This window comes from Pleurodeles waltl, chromosome 3_1 (assembly GCF_031143425.1).
Source record: "Pleurodeles waltl isolate 20211129_DDA chromosome 3_1, aPleWal1.hap1.20221129, whole genome shotgun sequence".
NCBI classification, from domain to species: Eukaryota; Metazoa; Chordata; class Amphibia; order Caudata; family Salamandridae; genus Pleurodeles; species Pleurodeles waltl.
Window position 1 is genome coordinate 79,033,664 of NC_090440.1, and position 19,162 is coordinate 79,052,825.

Consider the following 19,162-nt stretch of genomic DNA (forward strand, 5'->3'; position numbering starts at 1 on the left):
ACATTAAATAACAACCAATTTAAACGCAAACCAGACTATATTGAAGGCCTCCGTTCATTAGTCCTGTATTTGTAACTTTGTGAAATTAAGGTCGTAGGTAGTGAGCGTGCTTTGGAAACTTAAACTTAACCCTCATACACTGCAATGCAAGTAGACCATTTGAGACCGAAAAATGCACCAAACCCACCAACAGCCTTTGGAGGGATGTTCCACTAGGCTGAGATATGGTGTGGTTGACAAAGTTTTAAGCCAAGGATGTTACCCAATATAGTTAGTGGATACAGTTCCTAGTGACAGGGTAAACCCTAACCACCCCCCCCCCCCTTCACCCCCACCCTCCCAAAAAAAAAAAAAAAAACAACCATGCCCAGAAATCCATTATGGCCATGCTCTCTGCTACCCTGTCATTAGCAGATCAGATACGCCACCTGGAGATCACTTTGGAAAAGCAGACAGCTATGTTTGAGAAGGTCTTGCAGGCCAAAGGCCCCTGGACTTACAACAGCACTATGATTACAGCCTATTCAGACTACGGGGCAGAGGTTCAGAAGAAGCTTCTTTGTAGCAGTCAAAGCACAACTCTGCTCTTAGGGCCCTTCTCACGTTTTACCTTTCTCTGCTAATTTACGAGTGGTTGACTGACTACACTTTGTTTTCTCTTACCCGGAGGCGGTAGGAGACTGGCTGTGCTCCAACAGTTTCCAGGTTCACCTAGATGACTCTTGGGGGGGAAGAGGTGGGGGGGAAGAGGTGGGGGGAGGGGTAACTGGTCTGAATGTAGGCCGAAGCGCTGCAGATGCCCATGCAAGATTGTTCCCACCCCATGGATGAAAAGGCGGCCCAGGAAAGGGCGTGGGCTGTTGCTGAAGTCTCCACACTTAACACCAACAGATACCCACCCCTTCTTATTTAATAGCTTTACCTACTTGTTTTTCATGCATTTCTTTATCATGCCTTGTGCTCTTCCACTGTTTATATGAACTAACTTAAATTTAACATTCCTTGTGAGTGTATTTCCCCATACCCCCGTGTGATGCTTCTTCATCATTCCACCCCGCCCACAACCTCTGTCCCCCTTCCCCCCCCCAAAAAAAAAAATTATGCTGCTCTATTCAAGCTCACGTTGCTTCCCCAACCACACCTCAAACTGCTTTTTAGGTCTAGCATTATCAAAGACCTTTACTTCACTAAAAGAGTATGTATATTATCCTTACAACGGCTTTCACCCAGCCTCTTCCATCCATTAGGCTGTTGTGTCATTAATACTATATTCAAGACAATGTCACAACGTCAACAGATGTTAAGTGAATTTGCACTCATGTGTAGAGAGGGAAACAGAAATAGAGTGGCATCAGTATCGGACTGAGGAGGGGTAGAAGGATAGACCAAGTGTAGGAGACTCAAGGGCAAGAAAAGTAGATTGAAAGTGACTAACGATTTTTTTTGGGGGGGGGGGGTGGATGGGGGAGGCAGAAGGAGAGTGGAGGTGTGGACTTTATCATTCAAGAGGATCTGTTTGAAGAGTTGTGGGCAAACAGCAAGGTAGAACCCATAAAGAGTAATATCAGTAGGTTCTCAAGTAAGTTCATCATCAGTAGATGTTTTTTGATATATGTGGTCAGGCGAAAAGAACAAGCATTTGCAATGCAGTGTCTCGCATTTTCTTGAGTTAGAGCTATTGGCATTGTAAATTCATAACTGGACTTTTCTTGCCACATAAACTGGTCAACCCTGCCTCATAATTTCATCTTTTCCTGCCATACAACTCCAGTGGCCCAACATGTACCTACAACACTTCCATTTACCTTCTTCCTCTATCTTAAAACATATACAACCGTCATAGAAACCTTTATCAGAAATAAACTTGCAAGAGTACAATGCTCAAAACACAACAAAAATATAAATTTGGGACGGACAGGAGGGTGAAAGGACAGAGGGCGTCAGGAATAAAGATTGAGGACTAGTGGCGTAGCAACGATGTCATGGGGCCTGGAGTAAGAAAGGAATAGTTTACCTCAATTTCGGTAGGAAAATACAGCACTAATTAAAGTTGAGTGAGGTCCATAGGTGTAAGGAAATGCCTCCTTGGCATGGTTGCCCCCTGACTTTTTGCCTTTGCTGATGCTATGTTTACAATTGAAAGTGTGCTGAGGCCTGCTAACCAGGCCCCAGCACCAGTGTTCTTTCCCTAACCTGTACTTTTGTATCCACAATTGGCAGACCCTGGCATCCAGATAAGTCCCTTGTAACTGGTACTTCAAGTACCAAGGGCCCTGATGCCAAGGAAGGTCTCTAAGGGCTGCAGCATGTCTTATGCCACCCTGGAGACCTCTCACTCAGCACAGACACACTGCTTGCCAGCTTGTGGGTGCTAGTGAGGACAAAACGAGTAAGTCGACATGGCACTCCCCTCAGGGTGCCATGCCAGCCTCTCACTGCCTATGCAGTATAGGTAAGACACCCCTCTAGCAGGCCTTACAGCCCTAAGGCAGGGTGCACTATACCATAGGTGAGGGTACCAGTGCATGAGCATGATACCCCTACAGTGTCTAAATAAAACCTTAGACATTGTAAGTGCAGGGTAGCCATAAGAGTATATGGTCTGGGAGTCTGTCAAACACGAACTCCACAGCACCATAATGGCTACACTGAAAACTGGGAAGTTTGGTATCAAACTTCTCAGCACAATAAATGCACACTGATGCCAGTGTACATTTTATTGTAAAATACACCACAGAGGGCACCTTAGAGGTGCCCCCTGAAACTTAACCGACTATCTGTGTAGGCTGACTAGTTTTAGCAGCCTGCCACAAACCGAGACATGTTGCTGGCCCCATGGGGAGAGTGCCTTTGTCACTCTGAGGCCAGTAACAAAGCCTGCACTGGGTGGAGATGCTAACACCTCCCCCAGGCAGGAATTGTCACACCTGGCGGTGAGCCTCAAAGGCTCACCTCCTTTGTGCCAACCCAGCAGGACACTCCAGCTAGTGGAGTTGCCCGCCCCCTCCGGCCAGGCCCCACTTTTGGCGGCAAGGCCGGAGAAAATAATGAGAATAACAAGGAGGAGTCACTGGCCAGTCAGGACAGCCCCTAAGGTGTCCTGAGCTGAGGTGACTCTAACTTTTAGAAATCCTCCATCTTGCAGATGGAGGATTCCCCCAATAGGGTTAGGATTGTGACCCCCTCCCCTTGGGAGGAGGCACAAAGAGGGTGTACCCACCCTCAGGGCTAGTAGCCATTGGCTACTAACCCCCCAGACCTAAACACGCCCTTAAATTTAGTATTTAAGGGCTACCCTGAACCCTAGAAAATTAGATTCCTGCAACTACAAGAAGAAGGACTGCCTAGCTGAAAAACCCCTGCAGAGGAAGACCAGAAGACGACAACTGCCTTGGCTCCAGAAACTCACCGGCCTGTCTCCTGCCTTCCAAAGATCCTGCTCCAGCGACGCCTTCCAAAGGGACCAGCGACCTCGACATCCTCTGAGGACTGCCCCTGCTTCGAAAAGACAAGAAACTCCCGAGGACAGCGGACCTGCTCCAAAGAAAAGCTGCAACTTTGTTTCCAGCAGCTTTAAAGAACCCTGCAAGCTCCCCGCAAAAGGCGTGAGACTTGCAACACTGCACCCGGCGACCCCGACTCGGTTGGTGGCGATCCAACACCTCAGGAGGGACCCCCGGACTACTCTAAGACTGTGAGTACAAAAACCTGTCCCCCCTGAGTCCCCACAGCGCCGCCTGCAGAGGGAATCCCGAGGCTTCCCCTGACCGCGACTCTTTGAAACCAAAGTCCCGACACCTGGGAGAGACCCTGCACCCGCAGCCCCCAGGACCTGAAGGACCGGACTTTCACTGGAGGAGTGACCCCCAGGAGTCCCTCTCCCTTGCCCAAGTGGAGGTTTCCCCGAGGAACCCCCCCCTTGCCTGCCTGCAGCGCTGAAGAGATCCCTAGATCTCGCATTGACTTCCATTACAAACCCGACGCTTGTTTCTATACTGCACCCGGCCGCCCCCGCGCTGCTGAGGGTGAAATTTCTGTGTGGGCTTGTGTCCCCCCCGGTGCCCTACAAAACCCCCCTGGTCTGCCCTCCGAAGACGCGGGTACTTACCTGCAAGCAGACCGGAACCGGGGCACCCCCTTCTCTCCATTCTAGCCTATGTGTTTTGGGCACCACTTTGAACTCTGCACCTGACCGGCCCTGAGCTGCTGGTGTGGTGACTTTGGGGTTGCTCTGAACCCCCAACGGTGGGCTACCTTGGACCAAGAACTGAACCCTGTAAGTGTCTTACTTACCTGGTAAAACTAACAAATACTTACCTCCCCTAGGAACTGTGAAAATTGCACTAAGTGTCCACTTTTAAAACAGCTATTTGTGAATAACTTGAAAAGTATACATGCAATTTTGATGATTTGAAGTTCCTAAAGTACTTACCTGCAATACCTTTCGAATGAGATATTACATGTAGAATTTGAACCTGTGGTTCTTAAAATAAACTAAGAAAAGATATTTTTCTATATAAAAACCTATTGGCTGGATTTGTCTCTGAGTGTGTGTACCTCATTTATTGTCTATGTGTATGTGCAACAAATGCTTAACACTACTCCTTGGATAAGCCTACTGCTCGACCACACTACCACAAAATAGAGCATTAGTATTATCTATTTTTACCACTATTTTACCTCTAAGGGGAACCCTTGGACTCTGTGCATGCTATTCCTTACTTTGAAATAGCACATACAGAGCCAACTTCCTACATTGGTGGATCAGCGGTGGGGTACAAGACTTTGCATTTGCTGGACTACTCAGCCAATACCTGATCACACGACAAATTCCAAAATTGTCATTAGAAATTGATTTTTGCAATTTGAAAAGTTTTCTAAATTCTTAAAAGACCTGCTAGGGCCTTGTGTTAGATCCTGTTTAGCATTTCTTTTAGAGTTTAAAAGTTTGAATTAGATTCTAGAACCAGTTTTAGTTTCTTAAAAAGTATTCCAACTTTTAGAAGCATAATGTCTAGCACAGATGTGAATGTGGTGGAACTCGACACCACACCTTACCTCCATCTACAGATGAGAGAGCTAAGGTCACTCTGTAAACTAAAGAAAATAGCAATGGGCCCCAAACCTACCAAAGTACAGCTCCAGGAGCTTTTGGCAGAGTTTGAAAAGGCCAACCCCTCTGAGGATGGCAACTCAGAGGATGAAGATAGTGACTTGGAGGGAAATTCCCCCCCTCCAGTCCTACTTAGGGAGAGCAGGGCTTCTCAAGCCCTGACTCCACAAATAATAGTCAGAGATGCTGGCTCCCTCACAGGAGGGACCAACAACTCTGAAATCACTGAGGATAACCCCAGTGAAGAGGACATCCAGTTAGCCAGGATGGCCAAAAGATTGGCTTTGGAAAGACAGATCCTAGCCATAGAGAGGGAAAGACAAGAGATGGGCCTAGGACCCATCAATGGTGGCAGCAACATAAATAGGGTCAGAGATTCTCCTGACATGTTGAAAATCCCCAAAGGGATTGTAACTAAATATGAAGATGGTGATGACATCACCAAATGGTTCACAGCTTTTGAGAGGGCTTGTGTAACCAGAAAAGTGAACAGATCTCACTGGGGTGCTCTCCTTTGGGAAATGTTCACTGGAAAGTGTAGGGATAGACTCCTCACACTCTCTGGAAAAGATGCAGAATCTTATGACCTCATGAAGGGTACCCTGATTGAGGGCTTTGGATTCTCCACTGAGGAGTACAGGATTAGGTTCAGGGGGGCTCAAAAATCCTCGAGCCAGACCTGGGTTGACTTTGTTGACTACTCAGTGAAAACACTAGATGGTTGGATTCAAGGCAGTGGTGTAAATAATTATGATGGGCTGTACAATTTATTTGTGAAAGAACACCTGTTAAGTAATTGTTTCAATGATAAACTGCATCAGCATCTGGTAGACCTAGGACCAATTTCTCCCCAAGAATTGGGAAAGAAGGCGGACCATTGGGTCAAGACAAGGGTGTCCAAGACTTCAACAGGGGGTGACCAAAAGAAAGGGGTCACAAAGACTCCCCAGCAGAAGGGTGATGAGACAACCAAAACTAAAAATAGTAAAGAGTCTTCTACAGGCCCCCAAAAACCTGCACAGGAGGGTGGGCCCAGAGCCTCTTCACAAAACAATGGGTACAAGGGTAAAAACTTTGATCCCAAAAAGGCCTGGTGTCATAGCTGTAAACAGCATGGACACCAAACTGGAGACAAGGCCTGTCCCAAGAAAGGTTCCACTCCAAACTCCCATCCAGGTAACACTGGTATGGCTAGTCTCCAAGTGGGATCAACAGTGTGCCCAGAGCAAATCAGGGTCCACACTGAAGCTACTCTAGTTTCTGAGGGTGGGGTGGATTTAGCCACACTAGCTGTCTGGCCGCCTAACATGCAAAAATACAGACAGCAACTCTTAATTAATGGGACTAGAATAGAGGGCCTGAGGGATACAGGTGCCAGTGTCACCATGGTGACAGAGAAACTGGTTTCCCCTGGCCAATACCTGACTGGAAAAACTTACACAGTCACCAACGCTGACAATCAGAGAAAAGTACATCCCATGGCAATGGTTACTTTAGAATGGGGAGGGGTCAATGGCCTGAAACAGGTGGTGGTCTCCTCAAATATCCCAGTGGACTGTCTGCTTGGAAATGACCTGGAGTCCTCAGCATGGGCTGAGGTAGAGCTAAAAACCCATGCAGCAATGCTGGGTATCCCTGAACTGGTGTGTGTGAAAACAAGAGCACAGTGCAAGGCACGGGGTGAAAAAGTAGAGCTGGAGTCTGGAAAAATGGCCCAGCCTACCAAGAGAACAGGAAAGTCAGTTGGGAAACCAACTGCAACACAGCAAAAGAAAGGGAACCTCTCTTCTCAGGAAGAAGTTCTGCCCTCTGAGGGAACTGAGCCTTTGGAGCTTGAACCTTATCAGGTTGAGCTCTTAGGCCCAGGGGGACCCTCAAGGGAGGAGCTGTGTAAGGGACAAGAAACCTGTCCCTCTCTTGAAGGCCTTAGGCAGCAAGCTGCTGAAGAGTCCAAAGGCAAGAAAAATGGAACACATAGGGTCTATTGGGAAGATGGGCTCCTGTACACTGAGGCCAGAGACCCCAAACCTGGTGCCACTAGGAGAGTGGTAGTGCCTCAGCTGTTCAGGGAGTTCATCCTAACATTGGCCCATGACATTCCCCTTGCTGGACATTTGGGACAAACCAAGACGTGGGAGAGGTTAGTCAACCACTTCTACTGGCCCAATATGTCCAACATGGTTAAGGAGTTTTGCCTCTCCTGCCCCACCTGTCAAGCCAGTGGTAAGACAGGTGGGCATCCAAAGGCCCCCCTCATTCCACTTCCAGTGGTGGGGGTGCCCTTTGAAAGAGTGGGTGTGGACATAGTTGGTCCACTAGAACCTCCCACAGCCTCAGGAAATATGTATATCCTGGTAGTAGTGGATCATGCTACCAGGTATCCTGAAGCTATTCCCCTTAGGTCGACTACTGCCCCTGCAGTAGCCAAGGCCCTCATTGGTATCTTTACCAGAGTGGGTTTCCCTAAGGAGGTGGTGTCTGACAGAGGTACCAACTTCATGTCAGCATACCTAAAGCACATGTGGAATGAGTGTGGAGTGACTTATAAATTCACTACACCTTACCATCCACAAACTAATGGCTTAGTTGAGAGATTCAACAAGACATTAAAGGGCATGATCATGGGGCTCCCAGAAAAACTCAAAAGGAGATGGGATGTCCTCCTGCCATGTCTGCTTTTCGCTTACAGGGAGGTACCACAGAAGGGAGTAGGGTTCTCACCCTTTGAACTTCTGTTTGGTCATCCTGTAAGGGGACCACTTGCCCTTGTTAAAGAAGGCTGGGAGAGACCTCTCCATGAGCCTAAACAGGACATAGTGGACTATGTACTTGGCCTTCGCTCTAGAATGGCAGAGTACATGGAAAAGGCAACCAAAAACCTTGAGGCCAGCCAACAACTCCAGAAGTTTTGGTATGACCAAAAGGCTGCACTGGTTGAGTTCCAACCAGGGCAGAAAGTCTGGGTTCTGGAGCCTGTGGCTCCCAGGGCACTCCAGGACAAATGGAGTGGCCCTTACCCAGTGCTAGAGAGGAAGAGTCAGGTCACCTACCTGGTGGACCTGGGCACAAGCAGGAGCCCCAAGAGGGTGATCCATGTGAACCGCCTTAAGCTCTTCCATGACAGGGCTGATGTGAATCTGTTAATGGTAACAGATGAGGATCAGGAGGCAGAGAGTGAACCTCTCCCTGATCTTCTGTCATCAGACCCAAAAGATGGCACAGTAGATGGAGTGATCTACTCAGACACCCTCTCTGGCCAACAGCAGGCTGATTGTAGGAGAGTCCTACAACAGTTTCCTGAGCTTTTCTCCCTAACCCCTGGTCAGACACACCTGTGTACCCATGATGTGGACACAGGAGACAGCATGCCTGTCAAGAACAAAATCTTCAGACAGTCTGACCATGTTAAGGAAAGCATCAAGATGGAAGTCCACAAGATGCTGGAAGTGGGAGTGATTGAGCGCTCTGACAGCCCCTGGGCTAGCCCAGTGGTCTTAGTCCCCAAACCTCACACCAAAGATGGAAAGAAAGAGATGAGGTTTTGTGTGGACTACAGAGGGCTCAACTCTGTCACCAAGACAGATGCCCATCCAATTCCAAGAGCTGATGAGCTCATTGACAAATTAGGTGCTGCCAAATTTCTAAGTACCTTTGACTTGACAGCAGGGTACTGGCAAATAAAAATGGCACCTGGAGCAAAAGAAAAGACAGCATTCTCCACACCTGATGGGCATTATCAGTTTACTGTTATGCCCTTTGGTTTAAAGAATGCCCCTGCCACCTTCCAAAGGTTGGTGAATCAAGTCCTTGCTGGCTTGGAGTCCTTTAGCACAGCTTATCTTGATGATATTGCTGTCTTTAGCTCCACCTGGCAGGATCACCTGGTCCACCTGAGGAAGGTTTTGAAGGCTCTGCAATCTGCAGGCCTCTCTATCAAGGCGTCCAAATGCCAGATAGGGCAGGGAACTGTGGTTTATTTGGGACACCTTGTAGGTGGAGGCCAAGTTCAGCCACTCCAACCCAAGATCCAGACTATTCTGGACTGGGTAGCTCCAAAAACCCAGACTCAAGTCAGGGCATTCCTTGGCTTGACTGGGTACTACAGGAGGTTTGTGAAGGGATATGGATCCATTGTGACAGCCCTCACTGAGCTCACCTCCAAGAAAATGCCCAAGAAAGTGAACTGGACTGTGGACTGCCAACAGGCCTTTGACACCCTGAAACAGGCAATGTGCTCAGCACCAGTTCTCAAAGCTCCAGATTATTCTAAGCAGTTCATTGTGCAGACTGATGCCTCTGAACATGGGATAGGGGCAGTTTTGTCCCAAACAAATGATGATGGCCTTGACCAGCCTGTTGCTTTCATTAGCAGGAGGTTACTCCCCAGGGAGCAGCGTTGGAGTGCCATTGAGAGGGAGGCCTTTGCTGTGGTTTGGTCCCTGAAGAAGCTGAGACCATACCTCTTTGGGACTCACTTCCTAGTTCAAACCGACCACAGACCTCTCAAATGGCTGATGCAAATGAAAGGTGAAAATCCTAAACTGTTGAGGTGGTCCATCTCCCTACAGGGAATGGACTTTATAGTGGAACACAGACCTGGGACTGCCCATGCCAATGCAGATGGCCTTTCCAGGTTCTTCCACTTAGAAAATGAAGACTCTCTTGGGAAAGGTTAGTCTCATCCTCTTTCGTTTGGGGGGGGGTTGTGTAAGGAAATGCCTCCTTGGCATGGTTGCCCCCTGACTTTTTGCCTTTGCTGATGCTATGTTTACAATTGAAAGTGTGCTGAGGCCTGCTAACCAGGCCCCAGCACCAGTGTTCTTTCCCTAACCTGTACTTTTGTATCCACAATTGGCAGACCCTGGCATCCAGATAAGTCCCTTGTAACTGGTACTTCAAGTACCAAGGGCCCTGATGCCAAGGAAGGTCTCTAAGGGCTGCAGCATGTCTTATGCCACCCTGGAGACCTCTCACTCAGCACAGACACACTGCTTGCCAGCTTGTGGGTGCTAGTGAGGACAAAACGAGTAAGTCGACATGGCACTCCCCTCAGGGTGCCATGCCAGCCTCTCACTGCCTATGCAGTATAGGTAAGACACCCCTCTAGCAGGCCTTACAGCCCTAAGGCAGGGTGCACTATACCATAGGTGAGGGTACCAGTGCATGAGCATGATACCCCTACAGTGTCTAAATAAAACCTTAGACATTGTAAGTGCAGGGTAGCCATAAGAGTATATGGTCTGGGAGTCTGTCAAACACGAACTCCACAGCACCATAATGGCTACACTGAAAACTGGGAAGTTTGGTATCAAACTTCTCAGCACAATAAATGCACACTGATGCCAGTGTACATTTTATTGTAAAATACACCACAGAGGGCACCTTAGAGGTGCCCCCTGAAACTTAACCGACTATCTGTGTAGGCTGACTAGTTTTAGCAGCCTGCCACAAACCGAGACATGTTGCTGGCCCCATGGGGAGAGTGCCTTTGTCACTCTGAGGCCAGTAACAAAGCCTGCACTGGGTGGAGATGCTAACACCTCCCCCAGGCAGGAATTGTCACACCTGGCGGTGAGCCTCAAAGGCTCACCTCCTTTGTGCCAACCCAGCAGGACACTCCAGCTAGTGGAGTTGCCCGCCCCCTCCGGCCAGGCCCCACTTTTGGCGGCAAGGCCGGAGAAAATAATGAGAATAACAAGGAGGAGTCACTGGCCAGTCAGGACAGCCCCTAAGGTGTCCTGAGCTGAGGTGACTCTAACTTTTAGAAATCCTCCATCTTGCAGATGGAGGATTCCCCCAATAGGGTTAGGATTGTGACCCCCTCCCCTTGGGAGGAGGCACAAAGAGGGTGTACCCACCCTCAGGGCTAGTAGCCATTGGCTACTAACCCCCCAGACCTAAACACGCCCTTAAATTTAGTATTTAAGGGCTACCCTGAACCCTAGAAAATTAGATTCCTGCAACTACAAGAAGAAGGACTGCCTAGCTGAAAAACCCCTGCAGAGGAAGACCAGAAGACGACAACTGCCTTGGCTCCAGAAACTCACCGGCCTGTCTCCTGCCTTCCAAAGATCCTGCTCCAGCGACGCCTTCCAAAGGGACCAGCGACCTCGACATCCTCTGAGGACTGCCCCTGCTTCGAAAAGACAAGAAACTCCCGAGGACAGCGGACCTGCTCCAAAGAAAAGCTGCAACTTTGTTTCCAGCAGCTTTAAAGAACCCTGCAAGCTCCCCGCAAAAGGCGTGAGACTTGCAACACTGCACCCGGCGACCCCGACTCGGTTGGTGGCGATCCAACACCTCAGGAGGGACCCCCGGACTACTCTAAGACTGTGAGTACAAAAACCTGTCCCCCCTGAGTCCCCACAGCGCCGCCTGCAGAGGGAATCCCGAGGCTTCCCCTGACCGCGACTCTATGAAACCAAAGTCCCGACACCTGGGAGAGACCCTGCACCCGCAGCCCCCAGGACCTGAAGGACCGGACTTTCACTGGAGGAGTGACCCCCAGGAGTCCCTCTCCCTTGCCCAAGTGGAGGTTTCCCCGAGGAACCCCCCCCTTGCCTGCCTGCAGCGCTGAAGAGATCCCTAGATCTCGCATTGACTTCCATTACAAACCCGACGCTTGTTTCTATACTGCACCCGGCCGCCCCCGCGCTGCTGAGGGTGAAATTTCTGTGTGGGCTTGTGTCCCCCCCGGTGCCCTACAAAACCCCCCTGGTCTGCCCTCCGAAGACGCGGGTACTTACCTGCAAGCAGACCGGAACCGGGGCACCCCCTTCTCTCCATTCTAGCCTATGTGTTTTGGGCACCACTTTGAACTCTGCACCTGACCGGCCCTGAGCTGCTGGTGTGGTGACTTTGGGGTTGCTCTGAACCCCCAACGGTGGGCTACCTTGGACCAAGAACTGAACCCTGTAAGTGTCTTACTTACCTGGTAAAACTAACAAATACTTACCTCCCCTAGGAACTGTGAAAATTGCACTAAGTGTCCACTTTTAAAACAGCTATTTGTGAATAACTTGAAAAGTATACATGCAATTTTGATGATTTGAAGTTCCTAAAGTACTTACCTGCAATACCTTTCGAATGAGATATTACATGTAGAATTTGAACCTGTGGTTCTTAAAATAAACTAAGAAAAGATATTTTTCTATATAAAAACCTATTGGCTGGATTTGTCTCTGAGTGTGTGTACCTCATTTATTGTCTATGTGTATGTGCAACAAATGCTTAACACTACTCCTTGGATAAGCCTACTGCTCGACCACACTACCACAAAATAGAGCATTAGTATTATCTATTTTTACCACTATTTTACCTCTAAGGGGAACCCTTGGACTCTGTGCATGCTATTCCTTACTTTGAAATAGCACATACAGAGCCAACTTCCTACAATAGGTCTCTGGGCCCCGGTGCCATTGAGACCCATTTCCTCACTGATAACCAGGCCTCAGGAGAGAAAACAGATGGGGCAGAAAAAGAAAAGCGAAAGCAATGCAACAGACAAAAAGACGAAAGAAGGGGTCGCAAAGAAATAAAAAGAAAGAGGAGAAAATGAACACAAAGTGAAGAAATAGAGCAAACGTGTGAGAAAAAAAGGGAAGGAAGCTAGTGAACGAAAGAGGAAAGAAATTATGAAAGTGAAAAGAAAGAGAAAAATTAACATTACAGAGGGAAAAAAATAATAATAAAATAAGACGGTGAGAAAAACAAGCCGCAAAAGAATCAGAGCATGTATGTACTGACATTTCCCACAGACAGAATGGAAAATCCATTTTGACACTTCGGGTCCGAACAAGTAACTTTTGGCTTTCACATACAGTTGGGAATAGGAGGAATTTATAGTAAAATGTGAATGGGCAGGTGAACATAGGAAAAAAAAAAAAAAAAAAAGCACTAGAGAAAGGAAGAAAGATCAGGAAAAAAAAAAAGTGCAAGGACGCATACAGAGTCAAAAGGAAAAAGCAAATAAAGACAAATGAAGGAATTAGAAGAAAAAAAGTGAAAGAATGAATGCCGGATGAACAAAAAAAAAAAAGTAACGTAACAAGGAAAGAAATAACCAAGTTTTTGCCAGTCTTAAAGAGATGGTGGGAAGGGGGAAATAAAAAAAAGGGAGAGGCGTAGAACTAAAAAAGTTGACAGAACGAAACTTAACATGCAGATTTTGAGAGCTAGAAAGAGAAAAGTGAGGGGAGAAAGAAAACATGGAGTAAACAGAATACAGTAAAGAACGGAGTGAGATAGGTGAAACAGACCCTCCCAAATAAAGATGGGAGCTGAGAATAGATTTAACTGGCTCCCCCACATCCTCAACCAGAAGTCAGAGTGTGGAACAGCAGGGGGGTACTGCAAAACAGCCAGAGGTGCACAGAGTTGTATGTGAACCCCAATACAGCAATATTGGGGAGGGGGGCTTCAGATCAGGATTAAGGGTATAGACAGCACTGTGTCCTGGCCCAATGCTGGAATAATGGAAAGGCAGCGGGTGAGGAATGAGAAACTGAGTGCTGTGTAATTCCTGGTATTGAAATATTGGGGCACTGCAGGTTAGGGTTGAGGTGCACTGACAGTTGTATGTGGGCTGCAGTACTGCAATAGTAACGGGCACACAAGGTCAGAAGTGAGGTATGTTAACGGAGTTATGTGCGAAACCTAGTATTGGTGTGGCAGTGTTGCAGAGTGTTAGGCTGCAGGTGCCCTGGTAAAGCTGCAAGACAGGCCCAGTATTGGCATGGCATTTCTACTGAACCGCAGAAGCGAGAAGTCCTGAAAGGCATATGTGTGAGCCTTAGTACTGAGAAGAAATGCGCACTAAATGTTACATTTGATGGATCCTGGCATAGCTGTGGTGGTTCCAATCAACAGTGGTGTTGGACGTTAGACTTGAAGTGCACTGGCTGTGTTTTTTTTTTTTGTTTGTTTTAAATTGGGTCCAGTATTGGCTTGGCAGTAGGACTGAATATTAGAATTGAGCTTCTGTAATAGAACTGTATGTGAGCCGGGTCCCAGTATAGGAAAGGATCTGACCTCGCTGGGGTAGAACCGAGGTGCACTGATGGAGCTGCTCCCGAGGTCCTAGTACTGGAACAGCAAAGTGTACTGACTAAGAACTGAGGTCCTCTGGCAGACAGCATGTGTGGGGTTCTGACACAGCTGAGGGCTTGGACTGTGTGCACTGATAGAGCTGCAGGTGGGATCCAAGTATGTAGCAGCAGTGGGCACTGTCTAAGGATTGGTAGAGCTGGGTGCCTAGGCTGTAGGCAATTCCAAACTATCCTCCGGGCTTGCTCTCTGCAAGCAGGGAGGCAGGCAGGCACACTTGGTAAAGAAAATCCAAGCCAAGGAAGGGCAAGGGCCTGGCGGCTGACAGAGGTAGCAGAGATCCCACAAAGACCAACCGATAACAGCCTGGTTTATAGCGTTGTTTACAGCTAAGCTCAGAGGAAGAATGCTCTGCAAATGAAACAGGAAGCTTCCCTGGACAGAAGCAGGATGCTAAGTTGAAAGTCTCCTACAGACAAGATAAACAGGACAAAGTAATTATACACTAGTTTGTCTCTCCTTCTGTGTAGGAGCAGGGACCAGGAGACATGGCTGACCAACAGCAAGCAAGAATTTTTAAAATGACAACCTAACAAATAGCTGGAAGCCCACAGAAAAAGTGTACAGGAGGTCATAAGCTTACTTTAAAAAATTAAAGGGGAGTACATGTAGTTAAAAAGTCACATTTGTATTAGTTTGGGGACAACAGTGATCGACATAGCAATCGTGTAATCTCGGGTGCTTTAGGGAATGCAAAAAATTAGTCTTTAATGGAGTTTTGGGTACAAAGGGATCTGTAGACAGAACAGTAAAGAAGAAGGTGGCAGACCATAAAGACAAAGTGACAGAGGTAAAAGTAGTCTGGAAGAAAGTGGAACTTTTTTTTTCCCCTTGAACAGCAAGGATTGACAGTTTTCCCTTGCAAAACAAATGAAATGATGCTGATGTATCAAAAGTAATTCTCCATGCAGAACTTTAGAAGAGCTCCTCAAATAGAGTTGCATCATAAGCCTTGACTTACGTACGACTGTATCCACAAAACTGCCATGTTGTCTTCTGTCAGCAGTGAACGTGTTCCAACAAAAAGGCTTTTTTTTTTTTAGAAATTAGAAACAAAATTTTTAATTTTTCACATGACCGTGTTTGGGACGACAAAACTGATAAACATAACCACATTTAGAATGAGTTTTACATAAATTGTGTGTGTTTTTTTTGTGGGGGGGGGAATGACAGGAATGACGTCCTGAAAACACAAGTGCAAATTCACTGGAGTGGTGGAGCACCCAGGGGGACACCATCTCAGTGGAAGTAGAGAGACCAAAAGCAGACTGCAATCCCTCAAAGGTGTGGGGGGAAGACAGCTGCCTCTGCATACTGATCTTTGTTGAGCTCTGAAAGGAACTGTGTGATCACTTGAAGGGGAAGCACAGGCAACTGCATGGGGAACCAAATGTCAGGACTAATTTAGTGTTTGTGGACACGAAGATACTTTATAACCGGTGTGAAAGTTTATTCTACAAACAGGATGATACTTCAGAAATATGCTTGTTGCTTTTGGTGCCATGCAAGGAGGCGACAAATTAAGGTATCACTACCTCTGATTTTGCTAAGGCTCACAAGGGTGGCTCACAAGGGTGGCTCACAAGGGTGTTTGGATTCTAGCAATACTTTCATCTGACTGACTTTCTGCAAACCTAACCACAAGGATGGGATGAGGTAGTTTCAGGGGCGTAATGCCTACAAAGTTTGTGCCCTCACAGGTCTTAAAGTTAATCACACCTTTCTAATATCTTCTTACAGTAAAAGATATTAGAAAATATCAAAACTTTACTTCCGACGAGAGCAGGAGCAACATATTCCCCCAACATGGAAAATAGAGGGGGTGGAAAGATTTTAGAGAGAAAAGGAGTGTTTACTGAATTTGCAATCGTTTTGCAACATATCGCATGAGCAAAAATACATGAATGTATATCTGCTCAAACTAAAAACGAAAAAATGTTTGCTTGGAGTATAATTTCCAAACATAACTGTATAAGTTCTTGTGAACGCAAAGTTAAAAATTTGGACCAACGTAATGTGATAAGACTGCATTAAAAGGCGACCTCCAAGTTATTTTCATGTTGCTTTAAGGATGCTTTAAAACAGAATCTCAATTATTGGTATTATTCACATTCAAGCCCGTTATTAAATAATGCCCTTGATTTAAAGTTGCAGGTTATTTTTTATGTACATTTTATTTTTAAAGCAAACAATCACGTCTTGCTTTCCGGCTTCTGCATTTATGTGCATATAGTCAGTGAGCATTCTTGTAGCCTTATAAATGTCTTCAATTCTTACATTTTTCAAGATGCGTGCACGTTTTTTCATCGGAACCACCATCTGTAATGCCGACTGAGCTTACATATCACTGCATTTATAGCGCTCACCGTAAGTAAGGCTTTGCATTAATGAATCAAATTTAGCAATCCTCTATCCCACGGCCATGCATGAACACCGAGAGACAAAGGGTTTGTTTTTCAGTGTATTGTGCCCGAAAATATGAAAACGTGTTATTCTTGACCTAAAATATGTTCATGGATTTATGAAAAATTTATTCAACACCCTAGAGATTTCCCCAAGAAAGAAACAGAGGGGAGTATGCCCTGGGAGGCCAAGAGGCCTGCTTAAATACTATACCATATTCAAAATCAACCCTCTTGTATAATGTACTGCGTAGGTTTCAGTGAGCTACAGCGAAGGCTGGTCTCCTCCTGAACTTGAGCTGTTCACCATCATGGTCATTCATAAAGCTGAACGTCAATCCCCAGACCGATGTCCTTCATATTTCCAGTTCTTCCTCAAATGCTGAAATCAAATTAATGACAAGTTCCAAGCCAATATGCTTCAAGTGCTAACTTAGTTTGTTCACCTGAATTAATGTGGGTTTATCCCCCCCACCGCAGTATCAACCGCTGCACTGCAAGGTGCAGATTGTTCTGGCGCAGAATGACCACACGGTGTTTGTAGGAAGTTGGCTCTGTATGTGCTATTTCAAAGTAAGGAATAGCATGCACAGAGTCCAAGGGTTCCCCTTAGAGGTAAAATAGTGGTAAAAAGAGATAATACGAATGCTCTATTTTGTGGTAGTGTGGTCGAGCAGTAGGCTTATCCAAGGAGTAGTGTTAAGGATTTGTTGTACATACACAGACAATAAATGAGGTACACACACTCAGAGACAAATCCAGCCAATAGGTTTTGTTATAGAAAAATCTCTTTTCTTAGTTTATTTTAAGAACCACAGGTTCAAATTTAACATGTAATATCTTGTTTGAAAGGTATTGCAGGTAAGTACATTAGGAACTTTGAATTATTTCAAGGGGGGCTTCCTCGGGGAAACCTCCACTTGGGCAAGGGAGAGGGACTCCTGGGGGTCACTTCTGCAGTGAAAGTCCGGTCCTTCAGGTCCTGGGGGCTGCGGGTGCAGGGTCCTTTCCAGGCGTCGGGACTTAGGTTTCAGAGAGTCGCGGTCAGGGGAAGCCTCGGGATTCCCTCTGCAGGCGGCGCTGTGGGGGCTCAGGGGGGACAGGTTTTGGTACTCACAGTCGTAGAGTAGTCCGGGGGTCCTCCCTGAGGCGTTAGTCCTCCACCAGCCGAGTCGGGGTCGCCGGGTGCAGTGTTGCAAGTCTCACGCTTCTTGCGGGGAGATTGCAGGGTTCTTTAAAGCTGCTCCTTTGGATAAAGTTGCAGTCTTTTTGGAGCAGGTCCGCTGTCCTCGGGAGTTTCTTGTCGTCGTCGAAGCAGGGCAGTCCTCAGAGGATGCAGAGGTCGCTGGTCCCTTTGGAAGGCGTCGCTGGAGCAGAGTTCTTTGGAAGGCAGGAGACAGGCCGGTGAGTTTCTGGAGCCAAGGCAGTTGTTGTCTTCTGGTCTTCCTCTGCAGGGGTTTTCAGCTAGGCAGTCCTTCTTGTTGTTGCAGGAATCTAATTTTCTAGGGTTCAGGGTAGCCCTTAAATACTAAATTTAAGGGCGTGTTTAGGTCTGGGGGTTAGTAGCCAATGGCTACTAGCCCTGAGGGTGAGTACACCCTCTTTGTGCCTCCTCCCAAGGGGAGGGGGTCACATCCCTAATCCTATTGGGGGAATCCTCCATCTGCAAGATGGAGGATTTCTAAAAGTTAGAGTCACCTCAGCTCAGGACACCTTAGGGGCTGTCCTGACTGGCCAGTGACTCCTCCTTGTTATTCTCATTATCTCCGGCCTTGCCGCCAAAAGTGGGGGCCGGGGCCGGAGGGGGCGGGCAACTCCACTAGCTGGAGTGTCCTGCGGTGCTGTGACAAAGGGGTGAGCCTTTGAGGCTCACCGCCAGGTGTTACAGCTCCTGCCTGGGGGAGGTGTTAGCATCTCCACCCAGTGCAGGCTTTGTTATTGGCCTCCGAGTGACAAAGGCACTCTCCCCATGGGGACAGCAACATGTCTCTAGTGTGGCAGGCTGCTGGAACTAGTCAGCCTACACAGATAGTCGGTTAAGTTTCAGGGGGCACCTCTAAGGTGCCCTCTGGGGTGTATTTTGCAATAAAATGTACACTGGCATCAGTGTGCATTTATTGTGCTGAGAAGTTTGATACCAAACTTCCCAGTTTTCAGTGTAGCCATTATGGTGCTGTGGAGTTCGTGTAAACAGACTCCCAGACCATATACTCTTATGGCTACCCTGCACTTACAATGTCTAAGGTTTTGCTTAGACACTGTAGGGGTACAGTGCTCATGCACTGGTACCCTCACCTATGGTATAGTGCACCCTGCCTTAGGGCTGTAAGGCCTGCTAGAGGGGTGTCTTACCTATACTGCATAGGCAGTGAGAGGCTGGCATGGCACCCTGAGGGGAGTGCCATGTCGACTTACTCGTTTTGTCCTCACACTAGCACACACAAGCTGGCAAGCAGTGTGTCTGTGCTGAGTGAGAGGTCTCCAGAGTGGCATAAGACATGCTGCAGCCCTTAGAGACCTTCCTTGGCATCAGGGCCCTTGG

At 47.4% G+C, this 19,162-nt stretch overlaps 1 protein-coding gene across 8 annotated transcripts in view; it reads right to left on the minus strand.

The window, feature by feature from the left end:
• Window positions 1–19,162, minus strand: part of CAPRIN1 (cell cycle associated protein 1) — a 590,401-nt gene that overhangs the window by 511,731 nt on the left and 59,508 nt on the right. The window lies entirely within an intron of this gene.